General features: G+C 36.3%; 1 pseudogene; it reads left to right on the forward strand.

Annotated features, from left to right (window-relative positions):
- Window positions 1-5806: 5806 nt before the first annotated feature.
- LOC149237532 (uncharacterized) overlaps window positions 5807-24025 on the forward strand; it is a 129768-nt pseudogene continuing 111549 nt past the window's right edge.

A 24025-nucleotide genomic window follows, 5' to 3' on the forward strand; every position in this document is an offset into this window, starting at 1 on the left:
GATAAGACCCCGCCATGAAAAGCGCGTGATAACCGTCAGATCTTCCCCCGCCCAGATCCAACGCTTATTGCGACGATTTTTTGTCCAACCATTATCACCTTAGGGGCACGCGAAAAGGGGGGTGGTTTTGTCCAGCGATGCGTCAGGTCGTGAGCTGAATCGTGTCCGATATGAGAAAAACTACCCAGCAACCAGAAGTGGTGCGATGAAAACCGCTTACCACTCCTCGCGTCTTTAACCCCCATCTTTCCCAGCTCACTATGACCATCGGATCTTCCCCCGCCCTAAGTCTTCACCTCTCATCCATCAAAATCGTCCTCTGAGTGAAATCCATTCTGCACCCTGCTTTTACTCCTATCTCAACTGGCCCATGCAGAAAGCCGAAAACCTGTGAGCTCGCCTTTGTTCTGCGGGTTCTGCCCTTGGACGACTCTCCTTGCCTGTTAAGGGATTGGGTGCCTTTCCGTGTCTTCATCATTGTTCACCAGCATACCTTGGGCTAGAAGACATCCTTTGTTGGCCATTATGTCGGCTTCCTTGTTCTGAGCTCGCAAGACATGATAGAATGAGCAGGATGTGAAGTTTTGAGTCAACTTTCTTATTCTTTCTAGGGTCTTGTTTAGAGCAGGGTTGTTGAGTTGATCGCTCTTATTAAGGGTTTTAATCAGGATTTCAGAGTCCCCAAAGATTTGAAGGTTTTCCCCTATGTTCCTTTGAGCCAGCTGACAAGCTTTTAGCAGACCTAGGATCTCTGCCTGGTTGTTGGTGCTTTGACCTAGACCCCAACTATAGTTGTCATGTTTTTGTCCATATATAGAGTAAATTACTCTTCTTGATGCTTACCCGTCTCAGGGATTCACCTAGCCAACTGAGCTCTTCAGGGAGAAGGTAGTTGTTTGACTTATAAGGTCTATTTTCAAGAGTTTTCAGCAGCAAGGCTTTTGCCTTGGCAGTGACTGCATTGGTGGATTGAAGTCTATTGTTTAAGATGGCTTCATTCCTAGCCAACCAGATTCCCTAGCAGATATATTTTGGGATTGCATTCCAGATTTTAGTCCGAGTTGATTTGATGTTTAAAGAGTGTGGATTCCAAGTTGTGAAAAGACTAACCACTAAAGATTGTTGAGGGAACTGAACATTAAGCCTCGTGGTAGCTTGCAACCAGACCTCTTGAGAAAAGGGGCAGTCTATGAATAGGTGATCGAACGTTTCCTGGTCCTTGCAGCAGAGGGGGCATCTGTGTGGACCAATTATTCCTCTTTTCTCTAGGTTTTCCCCTGTGAGGGTCCTCCTGTGCATGAGAGTCCAATAAAAGAAGTTGATTTTTGGGAGTCCAAATGGGTCCCATACACGCTGCCAAAGCTTTGTAGTATGGATCTGAGGTTGTTATTCTTGGAGGGCTGAAAAACCTAGCATGGCTGAGAAGGAATCAGACTTCCCCCAGGCCCACTTGTCCCTCGAATGCAGGTGCACAAGAGCCAGACCAGTGAGTTTATCCAATAATTGATGGAGTTGAGGGAGCATCCAACCAGGGGGGTGATGTAGGTCCCAGTTACTCCAGTTCCCTTCTGAATCCCATGTGCAAATGTCAGCAAGTTTGTGGATACCTTTTTGGATGAGCCAGTTACACAAGTCTGCAATATCTGGAGCAAGCTTTAGGGGATGGAGACCCATGATCTTGTCCTCCCACAGTCTGATTCTTTTCCCATTTCCTGGAATTCTGTAGAGCTGTTCTTTGAAGAATTTCTAGCCTTGGGTGCACAACTTCCACAACGTGGTTCCTTTGTGAGAAACTCCTTCATCCATATTCTTTATTGAGAGCCTGTGCAGATATTTTTTAATTAGAACTTGACTTACAGGGTGTTTTTGGTTTGAGAAGATTTTCCAAAGGATCTTCCCTCCCATTGCCAGATTGGCCAACATAGGATCTCTTACCTGAAGTCCACCTTTAGGTATTGGCCTTTTCACTATGTCCCAACTTACTATATGGAATTTTTTTTGGTTCCCCTTTCCTCCTTGCCATAGGAAATTTCGGATCAGCTTTGCTAACTGATCGGTGATCATTTTTGGAGCTAAAAGGAAAGAGGCTTGGTAGATAGGAAGGGAAGAGAGGACTGACTTGACCAGAGTGAGCTTCCCAGCTGTGGTAAGCCACTGACCTCCCCAAGCAGTCATTTTTGCCTTGATTTTGCTGATAATTTCCATCCAGTGAGGGGCCTTAGTAGTGCCCAAGGTTAAAGGCAGGCCAAGATACTTGAATTTTTCCCAAGAAACATATCCGATGAAGCCTAGGGCTTGGGCAATCCTGAGAATAGATTACTGATCTGCTGCCCAACCATACACTACACTTTTTTTGTTATTGACCATAGCTCTGGAGACTCTGCAGAAGCTTTGGATTACTCCGCTGAAGGCTCTTGCTATTTTAATAGAGGCTCCTCCCAAAAGGATAGAGTCGTCTGCAAACAAGGCATGGTTGATTAGGGCACCCGTTGAGCTTCTCATCAGAGAGTTTTTGGCTTAGAGAGTCTACCATCAGAATGTACAGGAAGGGGGACAGAGGGCATCCTTGCCTGATTCCCCTTGAAGCTTTGAAGTAGTTTGCAGGTCTACCATTTACTAGAGGGGCTATCCAAGGTTCTCCAATGCATGCTTTAATCAAATTAACAAATTCAGGGCTGAAACCAAATGCAAAAAGAACTTGGAGAAGGAAGGAGTGTCTTACTCTGTCGAATGCATTCGCCATGTCCAATTTGATGAGCATACCTTGCTCTTTGCGCTGGTGGCTGGAATGGATGATTTCCTACACAAGTATCACTATGTCCAAGATATGCCTTCCTTTGACAAACCCTCCTTGATTGGAAGAGATGAGTTTGTCTAGCAGAGGTTTTATTCTATTAGCAAGGAGCTTGGTGAGAATTTTGTAGGACGCGTTGCAAAGCGAGATTGGTCTAAATCTGTCGAAAGTCTCCAGGTTGGCTTCTTTGGGAATTAGGGCTAGGAAGGTGGAGTTTGTGCTTCCTCCCACTTTGGCTTTTCGAAGGAATCCTTTGATCATTCGGTACAAATCAACCTTGATGATGTCCCAGCAGAGTTTATAGAAGTGTATTGAGAATCCATCTAGTCCAGGGACTTTGTCTGGTTCCATATTCCATATGACATTGCTGATTTCTTCTTCAGTGAATGGCTTCAGGAGAGATGCATTGTCCTCCTCGTTAACCATCCTTGGAATGTGCTTGAGGAAGTCATGTGCTTCCTCATTATCCTCCATGCCTTCTTCTTTGAACAACAGCTGAAAGTGAGAGGTTGTCACCTCTTTAATCAGTGTTGTGCCTTTAAGTATAGTCCCATCTGGCGAGGTGATTTCAGCAATGTGGTTTCTAGAGAGGTGGGTACGAATTTGCTTGTGGAAGAAGGTTGTATTCTTGTCTCCAGACACAAGCCAGAGATTGCATGACTTGAGCCTCAAATATTCTTCCTCTTCTCTAAATGTCCAGAGGGTGTTGATTTGGTGTTCTTTCTCCCTGTGAATCTTTGCTCTAGTTATGTCTTGAGTCTCCAGACCCATTTGGAGATCCAACAGTTGCTTTGTGCTTTGTTTTCTTTGGGTAGTGGGAGAGACTGTGGGTTTTTTTATCCAATGCTTCAGGGAAGTTTTGGTGGATTTTATCTTTTGCTCCCAAACATAGCTGGGTGATCCTTGAACTTGAATGGACCAAGCCTTATTCACTGTATCCAAAAACCCTTCCCTATTTGCCCATAGTGGGCTGAACCGGAAGGGGATTGGTCCCAGGTTTTCTTCTTCTTCCATCAGTAGGAGGATGGGTTTATGGTCTAAGTTCCACTTTGGCAGAATTTTTGTGGAAATGATCATCTTCTCGGAGAGGAAGGAACTCTGAAGGAGGAATCTGTCCAGCCTGGCTAAGATATGCTCCTCCCCTATTTTGTTATTTGTCCAGGTGTATAGCCCTTTTTTTGGCTTGAAGTCCATTAAATCCCATTGTTGAATCAGGTTTTCCACTAAGGGGAGGAAGTGGTCCCTGCTACTGGTTCCTCCTCTTTTTTCCTTTGGGTCTAGGATTAGATTGTAGTCTCCAGCAATAATTATATTATTGAGGGAGTAAGCTTCCAAAAAATCAGTCAGGGTTTGCCAACATTGTTCCTTTTCTACATAGAGTACAGGAACATAGAGATTAAAGAGAGCAATGTTTATCTTACTTGGTAGGTGTCGGAGTTCAGTGTAAATCCAGTGTTGCGTCTGAAAGGAGCTTTCAAGTTGGAATTTTTCAGCCTCCCAGAGAGTGGCTAACCCGCCGCATGTACCTCTAGCACTTACCGCTTTTCCAACTTTTGTTTTCCATTTTGCTTTGCTGAGTTCCAGAAGGGCTTCTCCTTCTATTTTAGTCTCTTGGAGCATGAGGATCTCGGGAAGTTCTGACTTTAATAGGCTCTTGACTGCTTCAGCTTTTGATGGGTTCCCCAATCCTCTGCAGTTCCAAGAGACTAATCGCATTATTTACTGGTAGGGGTTGGGGTAGCTCCTCCCTTGGGAGGCCTGGTTCTAGTATTTCTGTCGATAGACATCTCTATAGTGGCCTGACTACCTTGCATTTTTAGTCTCTCTACTTCTTCTTCTCTGGCCTCTCGATGAGATTTCCTCCCCACTCTTTTCAAGGGCCTCTTAGATGTTTCATCTTCCGAGGATCCCAATGTCTCAGGGGTCTTCTTTCTTGTCATATCTACATAGGAAGGGGAACTAGAGGCACCTTTTGGGGTTTGGACTGGTTCCTCTTGCCTTTTTCTTTCTTCCATGTTGTTTTCCTGCTGTTCAATCTCTTTATTTGCTGGATCTTGGTGTTCTTCTGGTGTGTTGAGAATATCAAAGGGGTTGGTTGATATGTCTGCTATTGGAGGGACTGAACTTCCTTCTGCTTGGGGTTCTGGAGGATCAACCCTCCTAGTGGAGGTGACTTTCCCTTTATTCCTGTTGCTCTACTTGGTTGGTCCTGATTTCTGGACCTGAGTCCATTGGTCTCCCTTCTCTTTCTCAACTACATCCTCTGATTTCTTTTTACAATGCTTGGCAAAGTGCTTGTAGCCATGGTAGTGTCTGCATTTAAATGGTAGTTGCTCATAATCTAGCACTTGTATGTGTGACCAATCAACCACCATGAGTTTAATGGCTTCAGGGAGACCTTCCTCCAAGTCTACTTCTACACAAATTCTAGCACAGGAATACTGGTCTCTTCTTTCTAGTCGGTTAATTTATTTGCCTAGCTTGTTACCTATGGTTTCCAAGGATTTAGGGTTCCAGTAGTGAAGAGGAAGGTGGGGCAATCTCACCTAGACCAGAATAGTCGAGGGCACATCCTGGGTCGGGTCGAAGTCTGGAGTCCATTTATTCAGATACAGTCCCTGAGGCCCCATGAAATACGGGTCATTTCTGAATATTAGGTTTCTGTCTTCTACTGTTTCAAATACAAATACAAAGAAGCCTTTGCTAACGAAATGGATTTTTATTCCTTCTTTGACCAGGGGACGCTAGTTCCTTTGAACCCAAGCTTCTACCACTTTTGGCGAGAGCCATAAGCCTGTGAACTGACCGATAAGTCCTCTTTCTGCTAGGTTTAAAGTAGCTTTGCAAGGCTCTTCAGTAGGCAAAGCAACTGTGGGGATAGTTGCCATTTTTTTCATGAACTTCTGTTGGTTTTCGGATGCTGGCCTTTTGTTGCAAGTTGCAACCAGATCCCGGAAAGCTGTTAGCTCTAGTGGCAAGGGAGTTTCCTTTTCGCGACCCCCTCCTGGGGCCATGGCTCTGGCGCTTCGCACAGTCTCAAGGTTGGGTGTGTCTCTTTGCGCACATCCTTGGCTTCCTCCTGCTAGACGGAGGCTGCCCTAGGCTCCTGCTAACTGGTTCCCCTCGTGATGGCTACTCCAGGCTCCCGCTCCTATTTCTCAGTTGCATTCGCGCATATCTCCACGAAATTTTTTTATCGCATGGTGAATTTGGTATTCGATAATCTTGATATTTATTATTAATTCAAATTATCTTCAATTATTTTAACTGATTTATCCATTTCTTTTATAATTATAATTGCTATTATTTAATTTTTATTTTAGAATTTTATTAATTTACTTATTGGTAAAGTTAATATTAATATTAATTTAAATTTTGATTAATATTAAAGTGAAAATTATTTTAATTAATCTTAATTTAGTTAATTAATGTTAAATTTTAATTTAGAAAATTCTTATTTTTAATTATATTTAATATAATAATTTTTTTATTATTTTAGAAAAATTCTTAGAAATTAATGGTAAAGTTAATATTAACATTAACATTAAAATTATTAAAATTATTTAAAAATTATCATTATAAATAATGACATGGTTGCCTAACAACATTCCCTTTCCACATTGCTCATTCCTCTATTTATTCAATTCCCACGAGATCTGTCCTACACACTTATAGATCTATCCTAATGATGAGCCACAATGGATGGCTCGAAACGTCGATTCTAACAACTATGGATGCGATGATTCCGGAAGAAAACTCTACACAAGGATATTCTTTGTCAGTAGGTGTAGGCATGGAATAGGTTGTCACATAATTAACTTGTGGCGAGGGGGATATCACTTGCATATTAGGAACATTTAGGGAAGTTGGATGGTTGGCAGTCAAATCCGGGCCAACAAATGAAATTTGGTCAATAGCCACAATTTTTCCATCATGCGGGAAATACATCACTCAAAAGAGTGTGGACACAACAACGTTCATGGCATAAATATAGTTTTTCCCTAGGAGTAAATTTAAATCCAAGGGGCTTTGGACTACCATAACATCAATACAAATAGTTTTTCCTTATAAGGTAATAGATAGTTAAGGAAGGATCCCTAAAGGTTCGTTGTTTCTTCTATTAAAATCTAATAGATTTTGCGTAATGAACACAAGTTGAAGAGAACCTAAAGCTTTCCAAGCAGTCAAGGATAAAATGCAAACAGAAGCGCCTTCGTCTATATGAGTGTAATATCTGTTCTTATAACAAGAATTAACCATGATTTGGAAAGGCATGTAAGAAGGGATATGAGGTTCTGCCAATTGATTCCAATCAAAGGCAATGACTTGATTACTTGGAGGGGGTTCTATGAGAATGAGAGAAATTCCCCCTTGTTTAGTGGGATCTGAAGTAACAAGAAGAACCTGAGTGGTATTCACTTCACTTTCAATGGGGAGAGTATGGTCTACGAAAGATGGAATCAAGTCAACCAAATTCTCAACCAATGGTTGGTTGGAAAGGGACTCATGGGATTCACGTCCAAGGAGAATAGTATTGACTAGAGATGGATTTGGGTCAATCACTTCATCAACTAATGGAGGATTGGGGGAAAGCTTATGGTAACTAGTTGGAAGTTACTGCTGAGAAACAGTAAGGTTTTCCAACAATTTGGAGGCTTCATCCAAATGAGGGCAAAGGTGAGTTTGATGACTCCCTTCACATAACCTACAAGGAAACCTAACTTTACCCTTTTTTCTTGGAACCTTATTATCACTAGTTGATGGTTTGTCACCAGCATGATCTCCAGAGGCTGATGACAAAGTTTGATGTGAGCCTATGGACCACACTTCTAATACTTGGGTAGTACTAGGACAATCTCTAAGAAGTTTGTAAACCTTACAAAGCTTGCGAGAGAATTTAATTTTACGAGGCTCAAAAGCACTAGATACATTCATAATAATGGTTTCTTGGTTGCCCCCTTGCTTATTTTTCCTCTTCTTCTTCTTCCTTGTCTTCTTCTCCTTAGCTTCCTGGTTACTAGCATCGAGACTTTCACTAGGCGGGGAAGAATAAAGGGGTGAAGAGACGATGGGTGAAGAAGGAAAAGGGTCATCTTAAGGTTTGTGTTGTTCAGGTGGAGGACTTGGTTATGGAGTAGTTTGGACATTCAAAACCAAGGAAGTTGAAAAAAACCAAACCGGTAAACCTATCATGAATACAGGAAGGGACAACGTAGCCATATAAGGAGCACTAATATTTCCAAAAAAGGAAAAGAACCAGGATTCCCTTCATAAGGGTTTCCTTGACTAGTAGACTCAGGAACTGTTGCCATCATACTCAACCTAAGGTATGCTAAAGAATAAAAAGTGAGAATTCGATCAATGAAATAATAACAATGAAAAGGGTCACTAGGTATGAAGGGATTACAAGGTCACTGTGAATTGCAATATATCGCTAAGTATGTGCACACAATCTCCCCGAATGTTGTGTTTGTTGTATCATAGTTGACGAGGTGGTCGACTCAGTTACCTTGGGCTGATTTGCATCCTAATGGGAAATTCCAAAATATACCTGAAGGTTCGTGGAAGCCAGTTCAAAGTAGTGTTGTCTAATGCATAACCGTATGATGGGGGAATTCTGATATAGTCGTTGTACATGGAACATTATCCAATGTACCCAAAGGTATGTGGAAGAACATTATGATATACTCTGATATACATGGAAAACCAACCATCCCCGGATGTAACGCTGACAAGTAATGACAACTCCTACAGTTAGAGACACCAGAACACGTCTTCTAGCCTAGACCACTAAATTTGTCTTTAATGTTTCAAATTCTCCTTAGGTTCATTGATAAATTTTAATGTTTACCTTGACTGTGGTTTCGATTTCAACGATCAAAACGAATTCACTTGAACTCCTATGATGCAACTAGCATGAGAAAGAACTATTTTAATTCAATGAATATCAAACTAAAGGAGGGAAGGAGTTTCAAACAATGATGTAGAAAACAACAACTTCCAAACAATATCTTCAAATTTACTATTCCAATTCAAAAGTTCAAAGCCCTAATGCATGAGAAAATGAAACTCTTTTCTATTTCTTTCAATTTTCAATATAAAGAAAAATGAAAGTATGACAATATTATTGAATCAGAAAGAATTCAAACATATTACAACTATAATATGAACAACCTCTTAACAAATCAATAACCAAGTCAAATGATAAAACATGATTGACAAAAAGAGACAAAAGAAGCAATCTCTTATAAAAAATCAATGACACTCAATTTGACACAAGCTGTTGGCTTTACAGAGACCTTGGACAGACCAGAGACTGAGGAAGACACTGTAAACAAAACAGAATTCAGAGCAAGATGCATTTTTTGCATTTTTTAGGGATCATTGCAAGTACAGTATAGGCACCAATGTGTTGAGTTGCACTAACTGATTCGAACAAATGCTTTGGGTCGCTTTGTCTCAGAAGAAAAAGTGTGATGGCGCAGATTTTCTCAAAACACAAAAAACATACACTAATCAAGCTTGAAATTAAGCTTTCCTAAATCCAATGATAGTCTGAACAAGTCAAACAAATTCGATTTTAGAGGTTTTAAAAGTCTAGGAAAAGAAAACCACTAAAGAACATATCATTCCTCAATGGACTCGCCAAGTTGTTTCGTGGATATATTTCTTTAGTGGAAAAAAGTAATCTCACTAGAACTAGTGGCTTAGCCTAGAAACAACCAAGAAAACATTGCAATGTTTTTCCTTAGAGATGTTTGAAATATGGAAAGAAAACCTACTTGGAATCCAATGCAAGCTTCCTCCTTCTCCCTGCTCATTAGCTCCAGCTCCAACTCCAATTTCTAAAAGTGGAACATGCAAATCATCCAAAACAAGCAAGAGAACCAAAATATACAAAATAACATATACAAACAACTCTACACGATAAGTCAAGGATTCATGTTCTACATATGTAAAAACAGAACATAATGTATAGAAGAAACAATGCACTTTTGTATTAATAATGGCAGGAAAATATTACAACCCTTGTAGGCATTTACTTTGTGAAACTCTCCCAATTATCTTATCCTTTCACTGCCACAATGGTAAGCCTCTAATCACACATAAAGCACATGGATGGATTACGGACCTCTAGACACAAATGAGAAACATAAGGGCATAATCAAAGTCTCCAAAAGCCAACCCATACTCTACGGCAGGTGTTGGATTTATAGGGTAAATGAGGTGGCTTTAGATTGACCATTCTAGGGCTTAGATCCACATTAGAGGGAGGTAAGTTCTAAGAGATAAGAGATAAGACCTCAATAGTAGGAGTTCAAGATCTGATCCAACAGTAAATAGTTAAAACCACTCTCGAAGCTTTTAGAGAGAGAAACTTCGAAATTAATTTTTATTTCTCCTCATTTCTAGGTGTTCATTGCACTTTTTCTTAAAGCAACCAGCGCAGACCAACGAAGTTTGCATGTGTGCAAACTACGTTAGTGCAGGTTGTCTTAAATACAAGTGCGATGATCCACAAAATCAGGTTTTTTTAGCCAATGCAACCCAATATTCTTGTAACTTTTGGAAAGGGAATTTTTTTTGGCTTTGTATGGGATTGATGCAAAGTGTAAATTTATGATGATAGATTCAGGTTCAGGCCAATTGTTTGAATGCAAAAAAATGACCTATAACACTCATGATTCCAATCAAACCCCAGAGTTGAAAAAGAAATAGCAAGGGAAGAGACATCAAGAGGGAGACAAAGAGAACTCAGAGGATGCACAATTAGAGAAAACATTCCATCAGGAGCCTGAGAAGAAAGCTCAACATCCTGAAACAGTTCTTGAGGCGATGACCCTGATACTGGTAAGGCCAAAAGTAGGTGGTGTCTCCACATTAATATCCTTTGACCTAGGGTCTGATAACCCTTCCTTCAAGCAAGTCCCCAAATCTGATCCTTGAACCACCTTCATTTTCTTCTTTGCTCCTACCCGCATCAAACCTTTTTGAAAGGGAGAGAACAACAGCGGACAGTGTGCCCATATTTATGGCAATATTTGCACCTAAATGACACCAACAAAGTTACCGATGAAACAAGAACTGTACTGAGTACCGTTTTTTGAGGTAGCAAAAAATCATCCGATTTTAAAAAGTGTTGATTCAAAATACACATTTTTTTGGAGCATATTTTTGACACTTTAAATTTTCTTATGTATCAAGTATGAACATTTTTTTTAAATTTTTGAGATTTTCATGTTGATTTTGAAAAGTGTTTGATGCACCATCAACCCCTTTTTTTAGAGGGTTTATTTTTACACTTTCTGACACTTTAAATTTTCTCATGTCCGAAGTATGCACACTTTTTTTAAATGTTGATTATTTAACATTTTTTCAAGTTGTTTTATTCCTCTTCTTGTTTTTCGTCCTAAGGTGTTTGTTTTTTAAGGGTTTTCCTAACATGTGTTTTCTGTTTTTCTTTGCAATGTTTTTTATAATGAAAAATTTAATTTTTTTTATAAAGTTTAAAAAAATAATAATATTAATATTTTGAGGTTAAGATTTTCTATATATTTATATATCATTAATTAATACTTCAAAACATATAAAATAATTGTCACTAAAAAAATAATAATTTTAAAGACAAAAAATACACATTTTGCATATAGATATAATTGAAAAAATATATGTATTTCAAGACTTTTTCACTAAAAACGAAATGTTAAATAAAAAAAATTATGAAAAAAATGAATACAAAAAGTTGAAAAAAATAGCAAGTTTTATGATTTTTTTTAATGAATTTTATATCCAAAAATTATGACATTTGAAGTTGTTTTTTTTCTTTTTTCCTCAAAAAAATATGATTATAAAATTTTAAGCAAAAATAACAAAAAAAAAAAAACAACAAAACAAAATCCTTAAAAATAAAAATTTAAAACATAAAAAATTTAAAAATGAAAAATACAATTAATTAAAAAAAAAATTGAAAATAAAAAACATAAAAAATAATAAAAACATTGAAAAAACAAAAAGCATTAAAACAATTCTTTTTAGAAAAAATAAAGCAAAAAACATTAAAGAAATAAATTGAAGAAAAAACATTTTTTTGTAACACTGGTAGGACTACATGTTCATCATGTCCAACTTCTCACCCAGACCGGGGGCATAGCACAAGAGCTGAACCCAAAACTTTTGGTTCAATGAGACTTCATTTCCACGACCATTGCCAATTGAGCTACCCCAAGCAAACAAATTAATGAAAAAAAATTAAACAATTAACAAAAAAAAATTATATTAAAAAACTGAGGCCCCTCAGGCCCTGGGTAGGGCAAAGACGATTTTGGGAATTGGTTTTGCCCACCCAAGGCCAAAGGAGCCTCGTGCCTAAGAGGGCGGGAGTTGCATGAGTACCCCCTCCCCCCGCCCAGGCCCAAGAACCCACGCCTAGGGAGCCTCGGGCCTAAGCGAGGGGGAGTTGCATGAGCCCCCCCCCGCCCAAGCCCCCATGCACGGGCCCTGGGCAAGCAAGGTTGATTCTTGGAATCAACCTTGCCCCGCCCATGGCTCGAAGAGCCTCAACTTTTTATTTTTAATTTAATTTTAAAAACAAGTATATATGTATATATATTATTTTTTTATTGAGAAAACTTTCGGCAATAATCACATAGGAGATGTTTTGTCGACTCGTTTAGAACCATCAAGTGTGATTCATCGTCATGACAAGATGGAAAATCAGATCTTAGAATACGATTAAATAGAAAGAGCACTGTAGAGAACAATTAAATTTTCACAGTTAAAATATAACAACTAGTTTTTATAAATATTATTTATTAATAAAAATAGTTCAAACAATAACTTTGAATATTAGAGTAAAACATTATTTATTTATTTATTTAACAATATAATATCAAATTAAGTCAACTAACAAAACTATCGAGTCGACATTCCACAAGGTCTTAGATAGACGTTGATCGGGTGCTCTGTTAAGGCACTCCTTGATGTGAAGTCACTGGTTTAATTCCCCCGCCCCCATTGGGATATATTGGACATGATGAAAATGTGGTCCCGTGAAGCTTAAAAATATATATATCAAGTAAACAAATAAAAATAAAACCAGATGAACTATTATCATTAGGTAAAAAGATAAAAATAAATAACTCAAACAACTATAAAAGTAAATTAAAAATGAAAAATGAAAATGTACTTATAAAATAAGACAAATAAAATAGACGAATCAGTGGTAATTCATATATATATATATATATATATATAAACAAAAAAAATAGAGTGAATACAATTAATAAATTATTAAGAAGAAAGGGCCACGACCAAGCCACTACGAATTTTCCATCCATCATCTCTGTTTAGATTATTGGGCCTCCGTTCAATTTATATGGCTTCCCTAAACTTGCGTTGATGGAAATGACCGATCCTAGCAATGACTCGGGTCTCTTAATGCACATGTGATGTTTAGTATTTTCCACATGTTCTGCTAGAGCTGAGAATCAGGTCCTCGCATGTTTGATGTTGGTTGCGTGCTCATGAATCCTTTGATTTTTGAACGGTCAATGTCATTTTAATTTTTCAGCATTAATTTACTTTTATTAATGTTTGATTTATTTATTTATTTTTATTTTTTTACCTAATGATAATAGTTTATTTGGTTTTATTTTTATTTGTTGACTTGATATTTTTGGTTGTTAACTTAATTTGATATTATATTGTTAAATAAATAAATAAATAAAATTTGTTTTACTTTTATGGTCATATTTAACATTTGAAATATTTTTATTAAGAAATAGTATTTTTTAAAATTAGTTGCTATATTTTAATTGTTAAAAACTAATTGTTCTCTACAACACTCTCTCTATTTAATCGTATGGTAAGATCGACTATCCATGTTGTCATGGTGATGAACCACACTTGATGGTTCGAAACACGTAAAAAAACACCTCCTATGTGATTATTGCCGAAAGTTTTCTCAATAATTCAAGTATGGATTACAAAAGCTTGAATTCATATTTTTTTTTTTAATAAAAAAAAAGGTTTAAATGGTATTATAAACCATTTCCTATGATGAACCTCGATAGGAGTTCAAAACGCGTCAACCCTAATGTTTCTATATGATTTCTTCGAAAGATCTTGGCTTAAATCATGAATCACAAAAGCATCCAATCTGAAATGTTTTTTTTGTTTTTAATTATTAATAAGGTATTATTTATTTATTTTTATATTTTTTTCTTAAATTGTTTGTTTGTTTGTTTTTATTATTATTATTATTTCTTTTGTCTTTTGTTTTTAATTTTTTTAATTTTTATAAGATCATTTTGTTTTTTTTACATTTTGTTTTATTTATTTATTTATTTTTTTAATGTTTGATTTTATTTTTTTGTCTTTATATATATATATATGATTTATTTTTTCATGTTTTATAATTTTTTTTGTGTTTTAATATATATTTTTATTTATTACTTCTCCTCCTTTTATTTCTTTAATTTGTGTTTTTTTTTGTTTTTATTCTTTCAATGTTTTAATTTTTGTTTTTTTTTTTGTAGTTTTCATTTTTATTTATTCTCACAAACACACACATATTTATTTATTTATTTATTATTATTATTATTATTATTTTTTGCATTGTTTGTGTCGATCCTTGAATAACAACTTGATCCCATTATGTGTCAATTTGATATTCAATTTTAAAGTTTTCGTTAAATGCATTGACTATGCCCCTATAATGTGTCAATTTCATAGTTGGTCTTTAAGTTTTCATTACAATGGGTCAAGTTCACCTACATTGTGTGTCAATTTGATGGTTGATTTTTAATTTTTTTGTTGCAATTGTCAAGTTGTCTTAGGCCAAGATTTTAAAATTGTTATATTTTTAGCATTTAAAAAAGAAATTATTGTTGGTATAATAATTTTTTCATTCAAGTGTTCATTTTTAAAGTTTGTTTAGTCATAAAAAAAATTATGTTGAAAACTTAAGGTTTTTTGTAGTCATGATCTTTAGTTTTAATTCCATGGTTGAAAATTTGTCAAAATTTTAAGGTTTTTTAAGTCATGATATTTTATCTTTAATGTATGGTTGAAAACAATTATAAGTATTTTTTCTCTAATACTATGGTTGAAAATTGTTGGAATTTTCAAGCTTTTCAGAGACGTGATATTTTATCTTTAATGTCATGCCTGAAAATCATTGGAATTTTAAGGTTTTTCGAAGTCATGATATTTATTTTTAATGTCGTTATTACAAAATATTGAAAATTTACCCCGAAAAAAAAAAGGCGTATTTTGAGCATCAACACTTTTCATTTTCAGGGTGTTTTTTGCACAAAAAAAATTGGTTTTTATAGCCATTTTTAAAAAATGTTGAAAATTTACCTTGATTTAAAAAAAAAGTTTGATGCAACATCAACACTTTTCATTTTTGGGTTGTTTTTTCACGTTTTTTGGAGGTTTTTTAGCTAGAGTTCATGTTTGATCGATAAATTTGTTCACCCCTTCATAGCCAAGAACCTGAAGCCGCTCATAGGCTCTACCAATACTAATAGTTTGATAAAGGTATTTTCTTAAATCAAGAATGACCATAATCCAAGCCATTGATATATCGATTGTTTCTTTAAAAGAATAATATACTTCCAAGAAAACCCCAATGTTATTGTTGGGATCCTTGATGCTCTTTTCATTCCACATATTCAATGAGAGCCCGACCAACCGAACCTAGATCGAAAACACATCTAACCTTTCCCCACTTGTGTCGAAAAGTGACCAAAACTTAAATGCGACATGGCTAGAATCAATTGACCAAACATGCTTTTTTATAGCCTTTGCATCCTCATGAGAACCAAAGTTGAGTTGAATCCACCCTTTAGCTAACATAAAAATATCTGGAGAGGAATTTACTTTAGGGGTTGTGAGAGAGTGTAGTAGGGCATATATTAAAACAAATTCTCATTAACCTTAATAATTGCTGGTGAACTTCAGTTATCTTCTTTATGTTTCCTTATTATATCTTTTCATCAAACAATTATCAAGAGAAAAAACAATAAAGACAATGAACACAAGAAGTAGGCTCCAAACCAGGGCAAAACCCCTCCAAGAGGAAACCCCAAAAAGAATCTTTTTTTTTCTTATAGAATCCACTTCAAATGAGAAAATCAAGACCCAAAACCCTAGACCAAGTCTTCCTCCAAGCAACAAGTCAACCCTTCAAGAATCTCTTTCAAATAAGTCAAAGTTTGATTAAGTCAACAAAGGTCAAACCACTTCAAATCCGCTTCACTTCATAATTTCGGTTCTCTACTTCAAGTCTGGAATTTCGACCCTTAAGAACAATAAAAACCCTAACTTATTTGCGTGTGTTAGACTTCCAAGAGATCCTTCTTTCAACAAGTCAAGGTTTTCCAAGTCAATGGAAGTCAAATTCTTCACAAACTGCCCCAATCAATGTCTCGGTCCTGCAACACCAAATTTGCAATTCTACCTTCAACTTTCGGTCCTGCAATTAGCCTAGAAACTCTACATTCTCGCACGTGTGAATAAATTTAAGTTTGATTTACAGCCTCCCTCTTTTTGCTTGATCTTTCTCCTTGACTTCTTGATCTTCGCTCTTTATTTCCTTCTCTTTTCACTGCAGATCAAACTTGTTTCTTGCTTTTAGGTTGAATGTGTCAAATGAGGTCAAAACTGCTTCTATTTATAGCCTTTCCATGAGGTTGAATAACCTCTCCTAGGCCGACTTGTCACTGGCAGGGTTGACTTGTGCTTTGAGGCTCATAGGACTTTCTAGAGTCATAATTAATATATTTTACATATTATATCTTGCCCAATAGGGTTTTATACAACTGACAAGGACTCTCTTGACTCAATAAAATTATTCTTTTGACATGAAAAACCCTGGGTCCTAGGTCCTAGATGCCCAATAAAATGAAACATGGAACCCATGCTTAAAAATAATATTTTTCTTTCTTATTTTTTTTGTAAAATAGGATATACATAATGACGTGAGTACATTGACAATTATGAATATTGAAACTAGTTACATTCTCCAATAGGGCCAATATCTGCTTGGAGCCATTCACGCAACGTACCAATACTAAATTTTCCCTCTCTAGCCCGACTGACCAGAGTCTTCTCTACCAAAGATTCAACCTCCTCCATCTCAACGTTAACACCCAAGCTGAGGATATAATCGGTTGGGCACTTTTCACTTCACAAGACCCTATCATTTTTTAATTTGGAGCTCATAACTAATCAATCTTTAACCGGTGAGTGTGAAGCTATCCACCCTCACCATCCCTAACTTGTTGTTCAATTACTATTGTCCTAGTAGGAAGAGTAACTTCATCCCCATTCATTGAGAACGTCCTCAAAATGCCACTTGAAGCTGTTTAGAAACCCTCCAACACCAGCTCCACCTTAGAGGCTAGACCAGTGGCCGAGAGAGAAAAACTCCCTTTTGCAGTCGAGAAAGAAGATTTCTCCCCATCTTGTGAAAAAAACTAAAAAGAATCTAACTCAGGTGATTGAAAACCACTAGTTAATAGCCTCGAAGAAGGGAATTTTAAACCCCATAGGAGAGGAGGAACCAATACATTAACTTGACATGTCACCGCCAATTCCAAGTTGTTGTAGTTTTCTTGAGAAAGTGAGTAAAGTTGTGAACCCAATGGTAACTCAGAAGAATGGGAACTAAGGTTGCCAAAATTCGGTAAGTAACCGAAAAATCCCTAATGCCCCAACAGTTACCATGCCCCTATTCAAAACCCCATATGATTATCCCACTTCTGCCCTGGATAGTCTAAACTTTGAATCTGAGGGAAATATATCCATGTGACTGGGGTTGAGAGAATAGTTAGTTAAGTATGACTCTATGAATTCACTGAGAGACCCCCATAACCCCAATCAAATCGCGTGCGCACCTGAACCCTGTTTCTGTGTTGCAACTATTACAAACCCTAACTCTATGCCTTCCCTTTTGGAAACCCCTTATTTATTGCCAAACATGGGTTTGTTATTCCCAACCAACACTATAACCATCAAAACATTTAATTTTATAATAATTTATGTAAATATATTTAACTTTATTAAAAGTTGTAAATAATATATATATATATATATATATATATATATATATATAACCCTAGCCTAGTTTGTCAAGTCCTCATCGTTAAAGCACATCTATTATTGAGAGGTTATGGGTTCAATTCTCTCAGCACTCTCAGGGTTAGGCTCTGTGGTTGAGCTGAGAGGAAGTGATCGTTTCAGGTAGATCTGTCTGGTATGATTATTTCGTGGATGTTATAATCATTGATCTGTGACCATGAACCATATGGATAATAAATAAATAAAATAAAATAAAAAAATTCAATGATTACCTCCAATCTTATGGATCTCATTCTAGTTTGTAGTGCAAACTCAGGGAATGGGGCTGAAATTTTGGCCATCACTCATGGCAGCAAAATTCTATTTATCTCCCCTTGGAAGTGTTATTTTTTCTACAAAAGCAAGTCGTAGGCTTGTTATTCCAGGCTCTCGTCTATTCAATTTATAGTCTTGGGGATTTATGTTGGAAAAGCTAGCAAGAATTTGTGGTTTATGTCATCTCCCCAACAACATTCATCTCTATCCATTAAAAGGGGTTTGTTTTTGAGGTAATGTTGTGCCTCAAAGAACTTTTGCCAAGTAAGTATCATTATAGGAATATTCACAATTTTGGAGCTCATAATCTTCCAACAAATCACCCTGGCATCCATCATCTCAGATTCAACTCTATTTTCTCTATACATGTTCTTGTTTTTATCCTAATCTCTCGCCGTGTCAGCTAGGTAGTCGAAATTTGGATCGATTTCAGAAAGTCTGATATCTCCTTCCCCTCTAGCACCAAACAAGTTGTATTCCTCTATTAAAATATATAACCCTAAGGTCGGGCACATGCACATTTGATACAAGAAATACATGTACATGGTGGATATTTATTGACACCTTAAGTTTCTCCTTGGCAAGGTATTGTTGGATATGAAAAAAAGCTAGAAGGATATTCTCCTCTCCTTGGATCACATGCAACAATGAATGATAACACTAGATCATTGGATGGGGCGCATTGAGAAACATATGCTCCACTAAGGAAATTCAGGATTACTACTACCTAGAAGGAGGTGTGTGATGAGGAGGGATACAATGCATGCTAGAGGTCAACAACCAAGCTAGTGATTTAGATTCAAGCCATGCTAACTCCGAAAACTCTACCTCATTGTCCTTGTCTCAAACTCTACAGTGATCCTTTGCTCATCCCACTACAACCCCTTTCCATAGGACTACATGCAAAATACATTTGAGGATTTAACACCATGAGCAGATTCATAATGTTACCACCCATTGCATGAGTGAACAACTTAATTGATACGAAAGCCTCATGTCGCCAGACATCCACAAGCTGCATTCTTGTGGAGACTTTGCACTCCATTATGATCACTTGAAAACTAGATTAAATGCAATTAGCTCTCCCAGGGCATGCTGTCACGTCCCCAATCCATTATCTAGGTGGGGCGGTGGCAGCATGCCCCCTCTTCCTTGATTGCCACCCCAGACAAGGATGTATTCTTTCATCCTTTATTATTATTTACAATTATAATTAATTCTGATAAGATATTTTGATAAGTTTGTGTATATATACCTTTACAAACAAATAGGTTCCAAATACAAATCCTAATACATCTTACCTTGTAGCTGAGCTGGAAGGCCTCAAAATTTTTGAGGTTTGAAATACTATTAACCTTAGATCTACATAACTTTAAAGTTTTAACATATTCATTGCATAGTTTCTTCACTTATGCAAAACTATTTTATGGGGAAAAACATGTTTATCTTGTTTGAGTCAGGAATTTTTTTTTGGAATATGTAATAATGTGATAAACACGAGAAATGTTTTTTTACCTCTTGAACATGAGAATGGGAACTTTGAGGTTTTGCACTTGGCATGAGAAAATTGGTTAAGTGTCCTCTTTGAAATCTCATACCATAGGTTAGCTACTTCTTTTGCGGATGAAGTGTCTTGGATGCTTGTCTTTGGGCAGGTGAATAAGGGTTGAGAATGATTTTGTGAAGCTTAGGATTCTAATGTAACTCGATATTTTTTAGGTAAATCGATTAGTCATGTATGAATATAATTTAACATAGGTGTGTTAAAATCATTTTAAGTTGTTGACGAATATATTTTTCTGTAGTTGTCTTGAACTTAGCTTGTTGTGAAGGTTGTGAAATATTTGTAATGCAACATTCATAACACAACCATCACCAATTAAGTTGCCCCCGGAAACAACATAACGTTTAAAAAAAAAAAAAACAACAACAACAACAACAAAAATACAAAAACAAACAAAAAAACAAAAACAAACGAAAAAACAAACAAACAAAAAAACAAAAAACAAAAACAAAACAAAAAAAACAAAAAAAGATTCATAACATATATCATATTAAACAATTTCTTGAATTGAAAGAAATTATATTTTCTTGAAATAAAAAAGAAAAAGAAAAAGAAAGTAAAACCAGATTTAAAAATCTTTACTACAAAATATGTTCATGTAAATAATTTAAATTAATTATAAAATGATCAATCATGGAGAAATTATAAGAATTATAATCCTAACTTAAATTTAAACTTACAAAAAAGAAGAAGATAAGAGTAAAAGTGAGGACAAGTTGTACTTAACTAGACTTCTAAGTAGCACAAAATTAGGAAATATGAAGAAGATCTAAGAGAAAACAAAGAAATGGGTGAGTAAAAAAGTGTAGGCTAGTTTGACTTTTTGAAAGTTTTTTCACCCTATTTTCCAGCCTAATTTGCTTAGAATCTAGCAGGGGTTTATTGGAATGACAAGTTTGAGGGGTGATCTCTTCACAATCTAAGTGTCCTAGGGGTTTTTCAGGGTGTTGAATCCATGTATGTAGTGAAAAAACTAGTTTGAACAACACAAATCAATACTTGACCACAATTTTTTCGTTGAATTCCCGCCAAAAACTTCAAAAAGTATAACAAGTAGACAACACTGAGTAAAAATGTTTGTTTTAACATTTAAAAAGGGAATTATTAGTGCACATGCGTAGATAGATGACACATGTGATGGTGAATTATAAGGAATTAAGAAATTATAATTTTGCATGAAATGGACAAGTGGCATAAACCAATTTTACTATAAAAAGAGGACTGGAGATTAGAGAAAACACTTATCATGCACCATAATGTTGGATGGTCATTGTAATGTCGGTTGAATTTATGATTAAACTTATGACCTTGTTGAGATTGTTAAGAGTTTGGCGTTTTGCATGTTGAGGAAATGGGATCTTCTTGAGTAGTGAGCTCTCTTCCACATTTGCTAGAGATTGTTTTCCTTTATATTGCCCAATTGTAGGTTGTGGGGCCGAAGGAAAGAAAAAATGTACCCATGAAGTAGGCAAAGAGGTCAAATGGTGGGTCATTGACATTTGGAAAAACTTTGCAAGGACTTCATCATGAGTAAAACATTGACGTAAGGATTCGACAACAATCATCCAGTGAGTATTAAATCAAATTAGATTGAATTTACGTAATCAAAGTTTTTTTTAATATATAATAATTTATTTAAAAAATATTTATGTTTTTTATGCTAATATTGGTGATGGATTGTCATTTTTATTATGTTACAATCTTTCACATGTTGTCTTTTTTCTATTTCTCAAGTAGCACAACCATATAAATTGAATGGCTAGTAAATATTGATATGCATTAAAACACTTACCTCATGATACCTCACACATTGTCAAGATTTAAAAAAACATAATTACTTATTAGACTAGAAATTAATACATTCTACCCCTTATAGCTAGGCTAGGTGTATAGTCCATGGTAATAAAAGAACAAATTAGGAATACTTTTTCTCCAGACGTCATAGTTGGACCCTTATTTGTTATACACAATGAATTTGTTCATGAAATTTTAAATGAGGGATTCAGGCTTGGAATTTAACGTTCTGCAATGTTTTTTATTTTGTTTTTTATTCTTAAATGTATTTGATGACATTTTTTTCAAACGTATAAAGTGATAGGTAAAAAAAAAATCTCAAACCTTCAATTTGACGTTCAAGTATCTAGGTTGCCCATCATAAATTTTACCGCTGGAAAGAGGGAGTATAGGCGCACTCAACCTCAGTTGTAGATTATTCGAGACCTGATCCCCATAGAATCAGGGTTATGCCCTCAAAATGGTAAACGATAGGTCCTTTTAAAGCTCCTAGAAGATTCCCCTGTTTTGGCCAAGGTTGTATGAACCAACCCTTTGTCTACCATACTTGGTCCAGAATTAGACCAGGAGGTAGCCTGAAGCGTAGCTTCTGTGGAAGTTATGATTTAGATGTTGATTTAAAATGAGGAGTAGAAAATCACTCTTATTATTTTGTAGTATGGGAGAAGAAACCCGCAACAGGGAGTTGGGTATTCTCCCATACATTGAAAACTTCAAAAAAGTATTCGTGGTTGATGTTATACCTACGTGTTGATGCTACTCGAGGATATCCAGGAGGATACCATTATGAAATTGGGGGAAATGATGGAGCAACTTCCAAAGTCACCCAATTTTAAGGTTCACTTGACACAGTGTAACTAAGGGAGGTGGCCTAAAGAGCCAATTTGATCTAGGTGGATATTGGTGGCCACCCGCCAATTCCACTTGGACTCCCACCATTGCTTCTTTTAGTTTTTCAGTTTCCTTAATTGTAGCACAATTTACTATTTTTAGTAGTTTTTCGGGTCCTAAACTTCCGAAGCCTTTTTGAGGCCCTAAACGATGTTTTTTTTGGAAATCTACCGCCAACAATTTAATTTCTAAAATTGTCTTTTTCGTCGTAGTCCTCGGAGAGATCTTTCCAACGGGTTATCATGCACGTCAAACGGAGATAATATGACCAAGTCATAACCCTGGGAAGTTGGTTGTCCAACTCACCCCAACGGGGCCCATAAACTCTTGGTGTTACATCTCCTCGGGTTAGGGTTTTGGTTGTTTAGGGTTTTCTCTTATTGTTCAATAATAAAAAGGCCCTTGAGCCTCATTGTAAGGCAGTTCAGAGGCATGTAGCTGCCACATCTCTTCTAAGAGATAAGCTACCATCGCCCTAGCTGGTTTATTTCCATTTCTGTTTGTAAGCATATTTCAATATTTTACATTAATGAAATGAAGTATTATTTCCATTGCATCTCTATGTTTATGGTTATCTCTATAATTTGTTGCTTTCTTGTTTAAATCCGGATCACAGTGTTGTCTCATTGATATGGGGAGTTGCTAGGAAAATCATGGAAGACCATGTGATGGGGATGTAAATATTGATGTTACCAGATATAGTGAGATGATCATCAACCCAAGTCTTACCAATTTTTTCCACCCAAATAGTCTTAATGTATGCCCTCCTTATCACATCATTGCCATAGGTGCAAAGATATACATAAATGATACAAAGCACTTTCCATATGTTGCATAACACTTGGAGAAGCCTTCTTGCATTTATGATCCATACAGTAATCCACGGGCACAAGAATTAATGCAGTTATTACCACATCCAAAATGGGCATTCCATGGCTATCCCTCGAAGAGTGGAGAAGGATGGATTGGTGACCTAGAACATGGGAGCTAGATGTTGGAGCCATCTCCAGTTGTTTATACTTCTATCAAGTAAGTTGTAATTTATGTGTTTTGTTGATCCATAAACTTCCGTGGATATTCCACTTGACAATTTTTCACAACATATCTAATAATATTATATTAAAATATGAGATTATACACTATTACAATTTTATTTAATTTCTAGATCTGTAGATTTTACTGTAATTAGTGCATGCATGCAAATGGAAATTATGAAAAAAAGTAGAGAATGATAAAATAAGCTCGCACACACATACGACACAAGATATGCTCTCTAGGAAACCCTTTTAGGAGAAAACCCAGCTGGAAAGTTAGGCCGCTTCGCTCTCTTTCTCTGTCTGGAAATATGGCTGCAAGTACAAAGAAGTAATGCATGTTGCCCGTGGGTTGCTACAGTACACAAATCCTCTTTGTGTGCTCTACCTCCTATCTCTCCTAGCTATCTTTGCTTAGCTATGGAACAAAATGATCTCGAAATAATGGAATGCATCTTCCTCTTAGTGGCACGGTTATAACACAACTAGATAACCTACTAGTGGTTAAGTTTGACTACATCAACTCTTAACTAGAGTTACAAAATA

Source organism: Pinus tabuliformis, chromosome 8, assembly GCF_031772625.1.
Source record: "Pinus tabuliformis cultivar Carrire ecotype Pingquan chromosome 8, CPIR1, whole genome shotgun sequence".
Taxonomy (NCBI): domain Eukaryota; kingdom Viridiplantae; phylum Streptophyta; class Pinopsida; order Pinales; family Pinaceae; genus Pinus; species Pinus tabuliformis.